Source organism: Eschrichtius robustus, chromosome 5 (genome assembly GCF_028021215.1).
Source record: "Eschrichtius robustus isolate mEscRob2 chromosome 5, mEscRob2.pri, whole genome shotgun sequence".
NCBI classification, from domain to species: Eukaryota; Metazoa; Chordata; class Mammalia; order Artiodactyla; family Eschrichtiidae; genus Eschrichtius; species Eschrichtius robustus.
The window spans coordinates 123961134-123979815 of NC_090828.1; the positions used below are offsets into that span (position 1 = coordinate 123961134).

An 18682-nucleotide genomic window follows, 5' to 3' on the forward strand; every position below is an offset into this window, starting at 1 on the left:
TGCCTTCCCAACAAAACCCTTTCTACATTTTTGTATGAAAGACGATCTCTAGTAGACCTTTTTCTTGCCAAAGGGAACTTTTACCTAGCCTAAGGGGAATTTCTCTTTGGCTCTCTACCTAGGGCAGAACTCACCTTCAGAAGTTCATTCAATATGTGCCTTAACAATTCATTTGTAGATGAGGCAGCCCAATTTAATGCATCTAAAGGAGAGCAGGCAGCCTGGGGAATCAGACCTGAATTAAACCCCCAATCTGCACCTGATTAGTAGGGGGACCATACGTCCCTGTTTATGGCTGTTATCCCAGCTTCCTCATTAATTTAACAGCACCCCTTTCAGTCACAAAAGTGTTCAGGTTTAGATGATAAATTATATGATCACCTTATATTTATGTGAGTCACTGCAGGCAGGACACTTAACTTCCCCATACTGTGGTTTTACATGTGTTTAACGAAAACAAGGGATTCTAATTTACAGGGCTGTCATAAGCATGAAATTAGACAGTGTGCTCAAGGCTTGGTTCCCAGGAGTACCCAGCACTCCCATGAACACCAGCTACGTGCTCAAGAGGTCCACTTTCCAGGAAAAGCATTACTCTGTATGTGAGGTCTTTAGATTGTCAGTTTGAAGGCGGGACCTGTATTTTCCATTTTTCATTGTGAAAAGATGTATAAAACAGTAACGGCATCTGTGTCCAGCAGCTGCACAATTAATTCCACCAACTCTGACCAGGAAGTGAATCGCCTATGGATATTTTAACTCCTATTCTCTAGATCTTCTGGACTTCATTTACTCTCTCCACAAAGGTAGGGTTAAGATCAAAATTCACCCCAAACCAGACCTGTATGAAAAGGAGGCCAAGTGCATGTGGCTCAAAACCAGAAGTGGGGGAGGGATAAGAGATCCTTCAAACTGAATGAAAGTCCTACCCCTCAGCCGATGAATCTGGTGAATTTCTTGCTTTCTCTAGCCAAAAAAAAAAAAAAAAAAAACTGGCCTTACCGATCCCATGATAGGATAGTTCCTCAATAAAAGGATCTGAGGTATCTCATTTTAAAAATTAGGCCAGGGACTTCCCTGGTGGTTTAGTGGTTAACACTCTGTGCTTCCCATGCAGGGGGCGCGGGTCCCATCCCTAGTCGAGGAGCTAAGATTCCACACGCCCCATGGCGCGGCCAAAACATAAATAAATAAATAAGAATTAGGCCAAATAGTACCCACAATCTTGCACATGAATCTGTGACAGCGTCATCATCTCAGGAAGCAACGGAATTTGCTGTTCTCTTTTACAAAAAGAGAGAGAGAAATGCTATCACTTCACTGACAAGCTTGTTAAAGACACCTATGCTCTCTTTAGTCTGACATGAGACGTAACAATATCTTGTAATGGGGCTGCTCCTATTTCTTTAAGGGAGTGCCTTCGACTCAATGAGAAATTGGATCAATAACTAAACCCACAGAAAAATGAAGGCACAACATTTCAAACTATTCGATTCCAGTCTTATAATATTTTCTGAAACAAAGAAGGAAACAATATGATTCCCATTATTATTTAATACGATTGCCCAAGGTATTAGTAGTGTTGGATGCGTGAAGATCCCTCCATGCTCAACTTCTAAAGAATTAGAAAGGAAATGGTCAGCATTTTCATGCTCTAAATATAGATTTAGAAGCTGTGAGAGGAAAAAGATGCACAGGGCAGCACAGCAATGACTCGAGGAACGGTGCAGTAGGCTACTCGGTGGCAAAGTCACTTCCTCTCAACAGAAGTTTCCAGAAACAGAAAAAGGCTGACGCCACTCCCAGAAATCCAGTCACAGATTGGATCGGGGCGCAGCCTCTAGTGTGGACTCGCTGGGCAGCAAGGTAGCAACCAGGACAAAGGGCACCCCTTAGGAAGCTGTCTACCTCCACCCCAAACCCTACTTCCTGAGAAATGCCCCTTCCCCCGCAAATTAGGAAAACACCCCGGCAGCCGTTTACGCAACATATTTCTCGGGCAATGGGGTACTTCATAGGGCCGTGCTGTGATTCTATCACTTTGAAGCACACCAAGAGGAAAACAGAAGTTGGGCTGTACATAGGGGCTTCTCCTGCAGAATGTCTGTGGTTTTTCTCCACTTGAAAAGCTGAACCAGAAACCACACTTCTATTAAGGATTCAGATGATCAGTACGTTCGGCTTTAAATGCATCTTGTACCTTGTAGTGATCAATACAAGCCTTGCCAGGAGGACTGCTCTGACAAACTTGCCTCCTTGTGTATGATAAAAGAATGACCCGAGGGCAAATCAAGCACAATTCTTTGACCAGGTCTAAGAAGAAAATGAGCCAACTGGAGATAAGCTCACGCCCCCTCTACACCCATACCTGGCAGCCTTGGGGAAAGGCTGAAGTCACGAGGTGGTCAACTCCCCAATGAATGGAAGAGACAGCGCAGCAGTGCGGTGTGTAGTGTCCAGAGCGCTCCCCAATTCTACTCCACGATTTCTGTACCACCCACCCCTTGGCGGATAGGTGAGATAGTACCCCTTCTCCAAATGTTTGAAATGCATAAAATAAAATACATAGTATTACAGAGGAAGTCAATTATATTTAAATATGGTTACCAAGAACTTCTAAATTGTGACATAATAACACATATGTTTGGGACTTCCACGGTGGCACAGTGGTTAAGAACCCGCCTGCCAATGCAGGGGACACGGGTTCGAGCCCTGGTCCAGGAAGATCCCACATGCCGCGGAGCAGCTAAGCCCATGTGCCACAACTACTGAAGCCCGGGGTACCTAGAGCCCGTGCTCTGCAACAAGAGGGGCAATGGGAGGCCTGTGCACCGCAATGAAGAGTAGCCCCCGCTCACCGCAACTAGAGAGAAAGCCCGCGCGCAGCAACGAAGACCCAACGCAGCCAATAAATAAATAAATAAATAAAATTACTAAAAAAAACCCCCACACATATGCTCGTTTATTAATACATTAAATAACACTATCCAGCAGCATGTAATAACCACCATAATTTCTAAGTCATAATGACATTTCAAGATTATCTGTTAGCCATCTAAAATGTGATATGAAAATATGGGCTTCCTATTGGTGACAAAGTCACAGACAATGCTAATATTACTGTGGTTTGTGGCCAACACCCAAAAGTTAAGGGATTGCTCAATTTTGGTTAGAGGTGAGTGAAAATCAAGGTGTAATATTTTCCCACGCAAGCTCACAGATCCCCTTGAATCTCTGCAAAGAGGGCTGCAGTAGTTCACATGAAACTCATGCGATAATCTGATTTCATCCCCTACTCTTACGGCTCTTCCAGAATCATGAGACCCACAACAGAGCGGGAACCCGGCAGTAGAATCAACCACTTACGAGGGAGCAGGGAGGATCTACCACAAGGACAGTCGGCCTCCCATGGAAGAAGCAGAATGGGCCAACAACTCCACTCCCTTTTTCTCCATCAGTTGTACCCAATGTGTGGGCTATAGTTTTTTATTTTTTAAATGGTTAGTGTTAAGAGTTATTTAATTCAGTTGACTCATGGGTGGGGGGATTACTTTGCAAATCATTTCCCCAAGTGCTGTGTTCTAAATGTTATTAGCCCCAGAGTTCAAGGCTTACGGCAAACTTCTAACACCCCTTTACTCCCTGAAATCAAATTCTTAGATAACCTTCCTAAACACATTTTCAAACATATGTATTTATTGCTTTAATAGTAATATAAATGAGAATAAAAGGAAAATAATTTATAACAAACTGAACATGTATTTCAATATGCAATTAGTTGGGCAAGACCAATCTAGAAGGCTTAAGAAGTTGTTAGATGCTGGTACTTTACATAAAATCAAAAAACAGGTGAGTTACAAGTGTGGACTGCCACAGGTGATATGGTGATGTCATGGGGGGGGATGTTTTTCCAAAATGGCAAACACCTCTTGGTAAATTTCCCAATAAAACAAAGCACAATCTTTCTTCATTGATTGGAAAAGTCAACGTTTATTTGAAACATGCAAAATACCCTTCATGTATAAGTTAGGTCTCTAGGTTCAGGCAATAAATGGGTTTTGTCATCCACAATCATCTTGTTACCAAATTGGCCCACCAGACCTGCGCCAGGCAAAGCCCCTCTCGTCTTCACCAAGGATGCTCTTTTTCAGATCGGATTCGAGCAGCCAATAACTAAACCAATGCTGAGACTGCAACAGCACAAGCTGTATTCAGTAGCCAAAGACTGGAGAAGCGGGAACCTAGTTCGCAAATCAACTTAACCTGATTCCGGCAGAGACAACAAATATATAGGAGGGTGGAGATTAAAGATTGGGATTTCGAAACAGTGGGAGAAATATTCATGAGTTATCTGAGAAGAGGGGTGTGGTTTGGACCTGGAACTGTACCCACTCTCCTTTGCAGTCATTGCATGGGCTTTTCCAGTGGCTGTCATGGCAATCGTCAAGTGTCATGGCGCCTGTGTGTGTGTCATTTAGCATGTTAATATATTACAATGAGCGTATAATGAGGCTCAAGGTCTACAGGAAGGCAAATCTTCTGTCATCTTGGGCCTAGTTGATTCTAACCAACACTTGTTTTTTTTTTTCTCTTTGCCGCTTCCACCTGAAACTTAGATCAGATTTGGTTTCTATTCAAGGGAGGGGCAGGGGTATGATTCTGGGGCAACAGCCATGGTAATAGTCTCATAGTGAGACACAGGGTACACGTGGGGATGTAAGACTATTCTATCCGTCACAGATGTTGGCATCCCTGGTCCCCATCCAGTAAACGGTAGTAGCACACCTCACTCACTGACAAACAAAACTGTCCCCTAAATTTCTAAAATGCCCCCAATAAACTCCCTAGAGCTAGCCAAAATCCACATTGCAGTACCCACGCTCTGCCCACCTCTGGGTGACGTCAAGCTGGACCACTCAGGGGACACTCCCCAGGAAACTTGCATTTGCATAATAAGAGAAAGATCAGTCTTGCTGAGTGGCTTACCCAGCAACAAGCGCCCTTACCCAGAGTTCTGCCCCTGGGACACAAAAAGCAGAGCTAGGCAGGGAAGAGAATTAAGCAGTGAGGCAGATGGAGGCAGCAAGGAAGCAAGGGGGTCCCTGGGGTCCCCAGAGCTTTGATCCCAGGCTGCTGGCAGCTCACAGCTCTGCTCCTGTAGCCCTGACGTGAATTCTCCACTTGTGCTGAAGCAAGCTCCAGCGGGTTTGTGTTGCCAGCACCCAAAAGAGTCCTTATTCATTACACACATCCAATCACCTGCTGGGAAGGCCACCCACCTGAACTAAGGAGGGCAGCTCACATCAAAAATGTTTAGAAGAAACTATTCTACTTTTTCAAAGAACCTACTGTATTTGGGGGACACTGCTCAGACTTTTACCAAAGCTCCCCATGCTGTACTTGAAGCTCATTTGGTTTTGACTCTGTTCTCACTGCCAGTAAATAAATGGGCCAGTGCCCATTCTTCATCTGGCATTGCAGATTCTAGAAAGACAGATCCAGATCATGCTGAAGCCTTTTCTGCCTCAGCTCTTTCTCATCAGTCTCCTTAGCCACACGACATAAATAATAATGTCCTCCCCTGGCAGGCTTGGGAAATTTAGATATCGGAGAAATTTAGCCTTTAAGGGCCCAATTAGATATCTGAGTAAAAAGAAAAAAAATTTTTTCCAGAGACTTTCCAACTCCATAAGCCCATGATTTAATGTCTCTAAGTTTTATTATACTCAGAATTAATATCACCCTAATTCAGAAATGTGACAATAAGGACCAGTTGCCAGAAAGGTGTTCTAAAAGAACCCAAGATGACTGTTTTTCAACCTCTTCCACTAATGGCCTCCATTATATCACAAAAAAAGGCACTGCTGGAATCTAATGAATAAATAACTAGCACTTGAATAGAATTTGTGTCCATTTTAATGCCAGCTACTTTCCACAAGAAAGCCTCATTTAAATTAGAAAGCGGGGAGGTGGGGGGAGCATGCTTATAATGAAACACTTTCGAAATGCTTGAAAAGTTTCCTATATAAGCCAATCAGGTATAACGTTAAATAGCAAAAACTTAATTGTTGAATCTAAGTGAATAAACCAGAGAGTTTGAGTGTAACACAGGACAAGGGTTAGTTTTCATATCTGCCGGATTTGTTTAGTGTAATTTCCAGAAGAGTTATCAGGAGAGCTAATAGTCCCTTGAAAGGTGTGTCTTCTAAATAGAGGATCACAACTCCCCGATGGGTTATGAAACCAATTCAGGACAAGGGTCAGAAAACTTTGTCTTCAAGAGCAGGAAATACCTTAGGCTTTGCAGGCCAGATATCTCTGTCACAACTGCTTGACTCTGCCATTGTAACTTGAAAGCAGCCGTAAACAATCTTTGCGTTCCAACCAAACCTTATTTACAAAATGGGCTGCAGGCCACAGCGCCGACTTCTGACCAGCATTTTTTCAGCAAATTAAAGAGTAGAAAACATCAGAGGCCATGAGAGGTAGAAGGGTAGGTTCTGTCTCATGAAAGTTTTCTTGCTGCTATACACACATGTATATGTGAGTTCTGGTCAATATGTATTTCTTACTGTAGGTTAAGGGTCAAAGGCCACCATATTAGAAATGATAAATAGTTTGAGAAGAAATAAACAAGTCTTCTTCTGACTGAAACTGATAAGAGTTTACAGGACTTTCATGTTTAAAAAAAAAGAAAGAAAAAAGGGTAGATATAATGGGCAAGTTCTTAAGCCTAACGTATAATCTTAAAAGAATATTTTAAATATATTAAAATTTGAAAAAAGAATATGAATTAGTTACAAGTAGTCCAAAATGACCTTCAAAAGGACGCTAAAACTGCTTCTTATGCTATGCAAATATCTGATCTGAGCTGTGTATCAGTTAGCAATGGCTGCATAACAAACTTCCCCAGAACTCTGTGGCTTAAAATAATCATCGAAGCTTTCCACAACTCTACAGGTCAGCTGGCTGGCTGGTTCTGATGACCTAGGACAGGCTTAAATAATCTTGGCAAGATATGCTCAGGAGACTTCGAGCAGCCCAAAGTTCAGCTGGGGGCTGGCTAGTCCAGGAGAGCCTCAGCTGACACAACTTGGCTCATTCCCCTGCATCTCTCAGTCCTCCCCTTAGACTAGCCCGGGCACACTTTCATGGGGGTGGCAGGGATCTGAGCGAGCACACCTAGCTGTGTAAAAAGGTGAATCAGAAACTCGTAGGCTCTTAAACTCTGTTTATATGGCATCTGCTAACATCCCAGGAGCCAAAGCAGTCACGTGGCCAGTAGTGGGGAAGGGGAGGGATGGGGACTAGTAAGTTACAAGGCAAAGAGTGTGGATACACGGAGGCCATTAATTGGGGCCATTAGTGCAATCAATCTGCCACAGACATTATTTACTGTTTGTCATCACCTTGGCAGAAGCAGAGAGATTTTACATTATTTTAAGCTTTCTCATTACCATTTCTCATTTTGGTTTTCCATTATCACTTCTAAGGCAGGAAGGCAGAGTGAAAAGAACATAGGCTTTGGAATCAATGAGATCCAGTTCTGCAGCCTGGCTCCGCCACTTCTGGCTACATGACCCTGGGCAGGTCTCCTTTGCACCTCAGTTTCCTCATCATAAAAATAGGACTACTAACATAACATCAGCCGGAACACAAAATGTGTGTAGTTCAATGTCTGGCCACCTCAGATCTCAAATCTTAGACACTGTTTGCAAATAGTTAACTTAAATATATTCAAAAAGATGAGGAACAAGGCAATAGGAAAATTTCCTGAGAAGTAAATTTTCTTGACAGAAAAGTACAGTTCCTTTACATAAAGACTAGAAAACCATTTCTTTACAAAGAGTTTTGGGGACTGTGGCAGCAGAAAAATGGCCCCCAAGGATGTCCACATTCTAATCCCTGAAGCCTGTGAATACAGGACAGGTGTGATGAAGTTACAGACCTTGAGATGAGATTATCCTGGATTGTCTGGGTGGAGCAACCTAATCACATAGATCCTTAAAATCAGAGAATCTTTCCTAGCTGTGGTCCCAGCCTGATGGCAGAGGGACAAGGAGTCAGCCCAACGTTGCTGGTTTTGACGCTGGAAGGACGGGCAGGAGCCTGTGAATGTGGGTAGCCACTAGAAGATAAAGCGGCAAGGCAAAGGATTCTCCCCTAAAGCTTCCAGAAGGAATGGACAACTTGATTTTAGCCAGTAAGACCCGTGTTGGACCTCTGGCCTACAACATAACATAATAAGACAGTAAATTTGTGTTGCTTTAAGCCACCCAGTCTGTTGTTATTTGTTAAAGCAGTAACAGAAAGATGATGTAACTTGTCATCTTTATACAAAGGCTGACAACGAGGAAATAGAAAAGTCTCTCTTGAAGCCACTGAACCAGGAGGAAGAAACTATGGAACCTGGAGAACACTAATCAGGCATGGCATCAGAATCGGAAAGCTGTATCTGATTCTGGTTACAAGGGCAATGAAAGAAAAGGCAGTATGACAGAATAAGCAACTCATTATCAAGGAAAACACTTCACTGCAGGCTACAGGGAAATACAATAAAATCATTATTTATCCATACAATCTCCAAGGATCCCCTGGCTATAGCTGACAAGCATGCACTAGGGGAAAAGCCATATTTTAAAAATACTTCCACAGAAACTTTCTACAGGTTTCATTTAACTGATGGCTATTCCAGAGATACGCAGCTCCAACTCTGATCACTTCCACTTCTGTTTATAGATAATAGGACAATAAGGTAACAAGCCTTAGTGGTGTGTGGACATGAACACACACACACACACACACACACATACACATGCACACAAAGTCTCAATTTGTTGGGCTTCCCGAGTCCACAAATAATGCTCACAGTGAGGGAGAAAAAAGTGCACAAAAAGTCCACTGATTGATTTGAAAAACAGAACTCCAAACCGGCACAAAGAGGACCCCAAAATTAGGAATACATCTAAGAATATTCTTAAGGACAGATTAAAGAAACTACAGTAGATGAGTGTGCTGGGTTCAGCCCGGAAGTCACACTAGCAGAATCCCACAGATGCAGGAGACACTAAGAGATGCCTCATTTGATGGATGAGAAACCAGAATCACCCAGCGCTGAACTGACCTGCCTGAGGACAGCCCTCTAACTGCGGAGAGGCCTCACCTGCCGGAGCGGGAGCTAACGCATGACGCCATGCTGCCCAGCTGATCACGTGACTCTCGTGTCGGGCCCTGTGCAAGGCAATGCGGCTTCCATCATACCTACAGAGCTCCAGACTCCTTGCTGCGAAACCCCTGGAGCCAGATGTAAGTTTTTAACCAGCCTGGGGGAAAAAAACTCTCCCTATCTGGAGCTCCCATCAGAATAGGAAATAAGGAATGGTGAAATATAGAAGGAAGTTGATAACATTTGCCTGTACTAAATCATGTACCGTGCAAGATTACCCACATAATGTCACCTTTAAATCTAGCAAGCACAATAGTTAGGCATCACAGAAGGGGAGGAGGGGGAAATGGACCATTACTAGTCGCCGGAGCTGAGAACTCTGTTAAAGAAGGTAGGCCATCCCGATGCACAGAAGGGCTGGAAGCTATGTTTGCAAGGATCTCACATCAGACTGGGACTCCTCATATGATGAACATTATTGGGGAGGGAGATGGAGGAAAGCATCCCTTCCCCTCCAAGTCCCCACTTAGGGCTGCCTCTAACCTTGGTGGCTTTGAAAAATTCTAGGAGATGGGGTAAGGGAAGTATACAAACACAAATACTAAGAAAAGTATGGAAGGAAAACAGAAAGATCATACTTAGCAAGAGGCAAAGACAGTGCTTTCCTAAACAAGATGTGTAAGAGAAAGAATTGGTCATTTAGAAAACTCCTCAGTGGAATGAACACTAGTAAATAAAAAAATCAGAGTTGAAAATAACAGACGGTCCCAAAAAAAAGCAGCTGCAAGGAGACTGATATCAAAGTCTCTATTCTTTCAACACAGTTGTTTCAAAGGGAAGCAGCGATGAAGGTATATAAACAGAATTTGGTCCAGCTTGTGGCAGTGCAAATTCTTAGCCACTTTCCCCCGGGCGCTGTGCCACAGAACCACAGAACTCTGTGAGCTTGGTCATCTTCTGCTCTTTGAATCTCAATTTCCCAAGGGGAAAAAAAAAAAAAAAAATAGCTTCACTAGGGGAAGCTGGCTAAGCCGGTTATTTCTAGGCTGAGAAGGACGGACCGTGGCCTCTTATTTCTGAACATACAAAAACACACAACCCAAAAGATAGTGATCATAAAGGGCTGGTTCTTCTTAGGTAAGCATTTCAACTGTCTACTAAAGATTCTGCCAGCAAAGGCAAAAACAACGTGAGTTTTTCCTCAATCTTTTTTATTCAATAAGGGAATTTTATTTCTTTATTCTACACTTCCTTTGCCACATGTGTAAGATTATACAACTTTAGGACTGAACAGAACGTTGGAGCTCGTTCAATCCCCTCCTACTTTCCAACATAAGAACTGAAGCCCAAAGCGGTCATATGGGCTGAATTAATGTGTTCTTCATTTGCATACTGCTTTATAACTGAACTTAACTCTTCTGTGTGGGCCCTGACCAGGCCTAGACTTTAAACTTTTGAGCAGCTAGGGACTATGTATTAACCAGAAATTGTTCAGAATCAGGAACAGGTGAGAGCAATGTCATGTCTGCTGCAAGCCCGGTCATATGTAAGGAATAAAATGAAAGGAAATGGTGCTTGTTGGCACGCCGGATGGGAAAATTCCACGAACCACGAAAATCCCGGTGGTCAGAGGAATATTTTGCAGGGCCTTAGCTCTCTTTCTAGGATCCCACAGACACCAAGGGAATGTCTTCACAGGCCCTTCCTTGGGAATGTTGAGAAATAGCCCTGACTCCTCTGCCAGGTTACCCCCGGCCCACCCCATGCTCCTAAAGGGTGGAAATCAACACTGAGAGGGGCCAGGAGCTATAAGACACAGCTGCAGAGACAGACACAGAGAGACAGAGAGAGAGAGAGAAAATGAATATTTAAGAGTGAAACATAAAATCCATCCCAGGCTAAATTCCTAAGATGTCAAACTTAAAAGGTGACATGAGCAAGGGAGCATCTCACGTGAAGGCACGTAAGTTGCTTAGATCCTCCCATTTGGGGCTGGAGAAAGGAGTGGGGCACACACACCTGTTCCCCACCAGATTGCAGGGTGAGGCTGGGTGTGAGCACACAGGGTTCTGGGAGGGGATGGGACAGATGCCAAATGACCATCACATTCTCTTCCTGGGTCATTTCTCTAAACAAGGCAGGCACACATCTGTTATCAGTTGTTGCCACTGTCCCTGAGGGACCAAGGCCCAGCGTGGCCACCGCTGTCAGCCAGGGGGACTTCGAGCAAGTCCTTCTACCTCCCTGCACCTCCAGGACCGCAGCTAAAAAGAGAAAGGACGCAGGGAGATCTCCCTGAGGTCCCTTCCAACCCCTGAGTGCCTAAGACTCCTCTTGGCTTTGGTTGGAAAGCCGGCGCCGGCCAGTACAGGGTGAGCTTGCTAGCCTAAACAACTAAGCACAGCCCAGCGAACGCGGGCTCGGGACCTAGACCACCCGGGTTCGAATCCTTACCCTGCCGCAAGCGGCTAGCTGTGTGCGACCCTGGCCAGCTTTCACAACCTCCCAATTCCTCAGTCTCCCCACTGTAGAAACTGGGAATAACAATACCATCCACCTCGGCGTTGTAGCCAGGAGTAAATGGGATAGGAAAGAAGCCTTTGCAATCGTGTTCCTCGCCCACTTGCTCTCAACATTTCTCCACCCAGACATACCATCTCCGCTGATCACCAACATAACACACTCCCATGGGTGGACGGAGACATGAAAGAGATCCAAAACTATCACAGTGGAGGACTGTTCTGTGTGGGATATTAGAAAAAGCATCTCACCAGCAGGCCAGGCCTTAGAAGCCAGCTGTGCCGAGAACGCAGCCCTAAGGAGTGGCGCTTAAGCAGGAGTCGGTGGGCGGAGCTGAGGCAGGAGTCAGTGGGCGGTACCCATGCCCTCAGGGGCCATCTCCGCCAAATCACAGAGGGTGCAAATCAGTGAGGCTGTTATTCTTCTACGGATAACGCTGAAATGCTGACATTTTTGAAAAAGTAAATCAGTTGCAAACACCGGTACTTAACTCTTACAGGTAACGAAGTACTTGCATACACCTCGCTCCTGAGTTCATGAGCAACAGGGTGGAGAAATACTCCTTAGCCATCCTAGGTAACCGCCCCAGCTGGGGTCAAGGTCCAGCAGGCGTTAACTGCTGGGGGTGTCCATTTACAGGGAGAACTGCACCCCGCCCCCCCAAGCCCAGCCCAGATAGCTTATCCCTCTTGCTTATCCAGATCTGTGAGGCTGGACAAAGGGCCCGGATAGGAAGGCCCCTGTTCTCTTTCCAGAAGGTTAGGTGTTCACACAAGAGAGCGGTGGGATTTTCAAGCAATAAAGTGATTCCTCCAACCTTTCCCATGCACACATACAGCTTTCCAGATATGACAAAGTCGGGGAAGGAGGCACTTAGTTGTGGAAATGAAAAAACAAACACATAAATACAACAGTCCAAGTGGGCAAACAGAGATGGAGCCCCAACTCTTCCAGCTGAGAACGTGGTTACAGTACTAAGGTTCCTGGGACCCATTTTGGCAGCTTTCCAAGAGCTGTTAATTTGCCTTAATGTACTGAAAGAGAAGGTGAGATGAATTAAAAGTGAGAAGGTAATTTTGAAGGAGGACGGACGTCTTCATACCCAGCACCAGCGCCCACCATGTATGGCTCAAGGTGGTTGCCTGATGAACACCCCGTGAGAACCCACAGCTGGCACCGAGGTCACAACTATGCTTGGACTTCTCGTGTTGACCCAGGATGTGACATAGTATGGGGACATGGCTTAGATTAGCCACTTTAAGAAGAGGGGGTAAGGGAGATCTTGACTCAATTTCAAACAGGAATTGAAAAGTTTAGCCATTTATTCAATATCCTGGGATAAACCATAACAGAAAAGAATATAAAAAAGGAATGTCTATATGTGTATAACTGAGTCACGTTGCTGTACAGCAGAGATTGACACAACCTTGTAAATCAACTACACTTCAATTTAAAAAACAATTTTTTTAAAGTGAAGCCATCTTCTGGCTATTAAGAGTGACTCTATACTTCAAAGCAACTTTAAAGGCAGCCTAGTAAAACGTGCCCTGGCAAGTACCAAATTTATTTCTGACCCAAACCTCTCCACTGTCACCCACTTGGCACTCTCCCCCCAAATATAAAGGTATTACCTCTCTTTTTTCAAAGTACCTAGATTCTGTATCTTTTTTTTTTTTTTTTTTTTTTTTTTGCTGGATTTTAGTTCCCCGACCAGGGATCAAACCCGGACCCTCGGGGTGAGAGCGCACAGTCCTAACCACGGGACAGCCAGGGAATTCCCTAAAGTACCTAGATTCTGAAACACACACACCTTCCTTCAGCCAAAACTATCTGTTAGTTTTGGCTGACACCTGGTGTCACCTGATTATCGGGACCCTTCCCCAAACTTTGACATCCCCCATAACAAACCCCCAGAGATAACGCTCCTGACAGCACGGGCTTTCCTGAGAGCTACTGTGACAACATCAGCACAGAACGCCACCTCCAACCACCACGCCACCCTCCTACAGCCAGTAAGCCAAGACACACAAAGAGGACGGAATAAGAGTCCTCACTGCTCTTTAGGCCTCTAGGGAAGGAGCAGAGCAACTACCTGCCTGGAGGACCAGAGTGCAAGAGGACTGGAACTTTCCAACCCAACCAAGACTTGGGAAAACTGCTCTGGGCACTTTTCCAGACATCTCTGCAGGGGACACTGGGCACTGTCTGTCCCCCCCCCCCCCAAAATCAACCTGAGAGTGACTCTGCAGTGACTTAGATCCCGAACCACATGGAACATTAGGAAAAGTCATGTCAAATATCAGAGTGACATCTAGAATGATGGTGACGAGGCTCACTTCTCAGTGGAGTAACCAAAGGCGTCCCCCCCCCCCTCGGCTAGGATCACAGGGGGACTCTGGTGTTGCAATGCTTTTGCAGGCCAGCTGGGCAGAAGGCTGGCTGGTTATTCTTAAATGGAGAAAACTGAATGGGAAGGTAGCAAATTTGAATTCTTGTGATCTCTTGAGGTCCCTTCCAGCTCCAAGATGCTACCAAAGAACACTGCATATGCACATACATATGCACATGCTTCTTTATAAAAACGTATATACGGATGTGTGAATATATATACATGAGTACTATATTCACACTTCCAAACACAAAGCACTTGAAACGCGCGCTGCTGAGGCGATTCAGAGGCCCACGACGCTGGAACGCAGATGCAACTGGCAGATCTGAGCAGAGCCACCAGCCCTCCTGCCACTACAGTCGCCTTAAAATCAACCTGCAGCTGCTTGTGTAGGTGTGAACCCTGCAAAGCCCCAAACCAGGACTGCAGACTCCTTTCTTCCAGTGACTGTAGTCACGAGTATCCCAAACTCAGGAAGGCGGGCTGGAACACAGGAGGGGAAGAAAAGAAAAGCCCAAACCTCTGTCCAGGCACCCAGCTCTGCCAGGGTCAGGGATCGGGCAGAGCACCATCCTTCTCCTCTCCCCCCGTCCCTCCAAGAGGCAACAAAGTCACCCTCTTCCCCCTCTGCCATCACCTCCTTGCTCAGGGCCTCTCCTCTTCAAGTTGACCGCATGGACATCAAGTTGGTAACTGGAGAAACTAAAAAGGCCTCTAAAAAGGAGAGCTTTGCTCTAATCCTAACCAAGCCAAACAAATTTGAGGGAGCCTATCTCAGCCCTGAACAATAACAGCAAAAACAATCTGTGGTTTGGGGGGCGGGGGGAAGGTGGTACGAAAATTTATATACTAAGAAAGATCTGTGATGGTGTGCCCATCATGAAAAACAGTTTAGTGATTTTCTCCAATCAAAGACAAGGAAGTTCTGATCCTGAGTCAAGGCTCAGGATGTGGGTAGCTAAACTGGGGAGGGGGTGGGGGGAGGTGGGCGGTAGGGGGTGTGTCTCTCGGAGTAAAAACCCACCAAGTCCCTCAGGTCCTGACAATGAACGGGGGCGGGGCGCACCAGCTTCCCACTTGCCTCTCTGGAAAATGAGATCCTACCTCTACACTTGGATCTGAGCTGTTTACAGGTGCAGTGCTGTCACGCCACGGGAACCCCGCACAGACCTCAGCTTTCCCCTCCTCAACTTCACAGCCCCAGAAGTGCCCAGCCTTCCCTAACTGTGCCGCCAGAGCCTGGTGCAGACAGCGGCGTCCGCCCTGGGCCGGGCCTGGCAGTCTGTGTCAGGAGTACCGGGCCACAGACCTCGACTCCGGCATCTCTGAAAACCTTATGCGTCTCCAGGTTACCGCAGCCCCCAAGGGCCCAGCACCCTGTTGGCGCTCCAAACGCGGCCGGGCAATGCAAGCGCCACCTCTTCCCTCTTCCGCGCGGCAGCTACGAAACCACGGCATTGTGTGTGACAGCGAGGGTGTGCGCGAACGTCCCCGGGCTCACACACCCCCTTCCACCCGGTCTGCTCACGGAGCCCGGTCTGTGCGCGCGGCGAGCGCATCGCGAGCCGGTCCCCGCGTCAAGCGGCCTCACCGCCAGGCCTCTGGCCACCCGGCCTCGGACCTGACCTCGGGAAGCTGGGGGCAACGTCCACGCCCCCATTCTCGGCCGCGGGGGCGACCGGCGAGAGCAGCGCGAGGAGCCGGGCAAAGGAGAGGCAAGGGCCGGGGGAACGCGAAAGGGCGACTGGCGGGCGCCGCGCCCCCAAGTTTGCCAGCCGCGGGCCGGGAGGGGGCCAGGAGGGGGCCGGGGCGGCTCGCGACTCGGCAGGAAGTTCCCAGGGCTGCACTGAGCATGCTCTCGGGGATTATGTGCGCGGGTGTGGGCTCTGCGCTCCCCGCAGCCTCTCCGGCCAGGCAGCCTCCGGAGCGCGCCGGCGGGACCGTGGGCCCACGGAGGTCCCTTAGGGGTGGGGGGCACCCCCGGGCTTCCCTGGTCCCCAGGACCAGAGCGCCCGCCCGCCGCATCCCCCTTCCCCCGGGGCCGGGAGCCAGCCTCCCTTGTTGTCCCTCCCCACTGGCCGGCGGCTGAGTCCGCCCTGCGCGCCCAGGTCCCGGGGACCCCAGCCCGGCCCACACCCGCAGCGTGACCCCACCAGGCTCCTCCGCGGTCCGAGCGCCCCTCTACCATCCCTGGCCGCTCGCCTCCAGCCCGCGCAACCAAAGCCTCCTCCGGACAGTCCCTTGAAAAGCCCAAACCCCCCCACTTCCCAGGGGCCATGGGGGCCTGCAGTCTCCTCTGGGAAGGGGTTGCCCCGGGCAGGCGGGCGCCTCCAGGCGCGTCCCCGGCTGCACTCCCGGCTCTCTCAGAGCGGCCGGGGCACCCACGCAGGCGGCGGAGGGGCGGCGGGCGGAAGCCCCCAGCCGCGCAGCCCACGGAGCAGACTCTCCCCCCGCCTCCCGCGCCCAGCTCCCCGCGCCCTCCGCGGTCCCCTCTGCGTTCATCTCCCCGTGGAGGTGGAAAGCTTCGACGCGATCGCCCCGACCCACTGGCTCTCACCTCCTTGTTGAGCAGCAGCAGCAGCAGCAGCCCGGAGTGCCTGCCAGCTGCCGTCCCCGGGGGGCCCAAGGCTCCGCGGGGCACGGGGTCGCGGCACCCCGAGCCTGCGGCGGGGCTACCTGGGCTGGATCGAGCCCGGGGCCGCCGCGGCAGCCGCGGGAGCCGCAGGGCCGCCGCCGAGCGGGCCGCGGCAGGGACGGTCTGCAAACTCTCAGCCCTGGCGGGGCCGCGCGCGGCGCGTCCACACTCGGCCTGGACACTGCAGAGACGCTCCTCGGGGGCTCAGCTGACCAGGGCGGGGGGTCTGGCTTCAAATTCTTCCTACCCTCCCCTCCCGACCTCTCCAACTTCTCCCCGCTTCTGGGCTCGCAGCTCTCTAAGGCAGGGATTCCGGCCGGGGACGTTCGGCAAACTCCCCGCCCTCCCCGCCGAGCGCTCAGCCAATTCGGAACGCCCCAGCCTCTCAGGGGCCGTCTGCAAACTCCCAACCCTGTCGGAGAGGACTTCACCAACCTCTCAATTCCGCAGCCCGAAGGGAGCAAGGGAGACACTTCGCGGCCACAAATAATATTCTAGCAAGGTCAGGGGCAAATGTGCAAATGCTGATGTGACAATGCATCCTCCAGAGAGGTGCAGTCCAGGCCTCTCAGCACCAGGGGCCTTCCAGCAGTTAAGCCCAGTGACGGGAGATTATGGACTCAACCAGCTAAAGGACGGGCAGCTTGAATCAATGCCCTGAGCCTCAGTTTCCATCTTTGTAGAATGGGCTTTATGAAGCAGTATATGTTTCTGCCACTTGGTTGCTGTGACCTTGAGCAACCCACTTAACCATTTGAATTCAACTTCTTTATCTACGAACATAATAAATGGGGCTTCTTGAGGTTATTCTGAAGATGAAATAAAATATATGTAAAGTACTTAGCAATACCTGGCACATAGGAGGCGCTCAATAAATGAATTCCATTTCTCTTTCTCTTTCCCACTCCCGCCCCCGGATTTTATGAACACTCTGGACTGGCTAGCTGAACACTGTACTGTTGTAAATTCAGAAAGAAATAAAACACATCCCATGCCCTGAAGGCACCACAAAGAACATTGACTGACACCACATATTAAATCCAACCAAGCCCCAGGAGAGGGAATGCTGTACATTTACAACGCTAAGCATTACAGATCCTTGTTGAGTATAGTATCTGGAATGGAATGAGAGTGACCTGGTGAACTACCTAGGGGTGGAAATGACAAGGTTCATAACCCCATCAAGTTCCTAGCCCTGTAACCAGTCACTACATCAAGTCACTGTATGAAGGTTTATGTTCAAATTTCCCTTACCTTCCCTGCAGAATTTCTCCACCCCCATTTCACTGTCCCCCCCCCCACCCGGGGTCTTCTTTCTTAAACTCAGATCACCCTACTCTGCTGCCCACCCTTCCCAGCAGAGGCGTTTAAAAACTGAAGATCATGGAATTCTTAGACCCTAGAAATGACTTAGTCCAAGTCCTTCACTTTGTAAGTAAGCTCTCAGGGCCACCCAGCTGGTTGGGTAGGTCTCCCGTCTCCAGGATCTTAGCAGAACACACCCTGTAGCACCTCTTCCACTGAGTTACTCTAGGCTCTAGGCACATTAGGTCAGTCCTACCTTTAACTTCAAGCCGGAGGCAATGGCTCTAATAATTCCTGACCAGATGAGCCGCAAATTATCAGCCACTTAGATCCTCAGCTGTCAGGAACTGTCCAGGTAACGATCAAGAACCGCAAGGAAATGTGCATGGACAGGATGATTCCTCTTAATAAGACTTTTAGGTGAAATGCCAGGAATGTTGGGAGGCACGTATTTCCCTCAGTCCCTTGGAAGAAAAATAACATCTCTCTCCCTCTTTGGGCACTGGGAGGGAGATAGAAGAATGGTGACATCTGGTGGCCAGGACTTTCTGTGCTTTGGATATGGATGGTACAGATTCTGATCCTAATAGATTCGCTTTGAAGCCAAGTTCCTGCGGGTGGTTAATAATTGTACCACCTGGTTGCCTAGAGATTTCTGAAAGACATC

At 48.1% G+C, this 18682-nt stretch overlaps 1 protein-coding gene across 5 annotated transcripts in view; it reads right to left on the minus strand.

Moving 5' to 3' along the window:
* MGAT5 (alpha-1,6-mannosylglycoprotein 6-beta-N-acetylglucosaminyltransferase) overlaps positions 1 to 18369 on the minus strand; it is a 371967-nt gene extending 353598 nt beyond the window's left edge. For 3 of the 5 annotated variants that reach the window (XM_068545239.1, XM_068545237.1, XM_068545238.1), the window contains exon 1: positions 16633 to 16741. The gene's annotated coding sequence lies outside the window, so the exon portion shown is untranslated. Of the gene's footprint in view, positions 1 to 16632; positions 16742 to 18271 lie in introns of those variants that run through there. The other 2 variants (XM_068545240.1, XM_068545241.1) reach the window with 2 other exon arrangements.
* Positions 18370 to 18682: the final 313 nt, after the last annotated feature.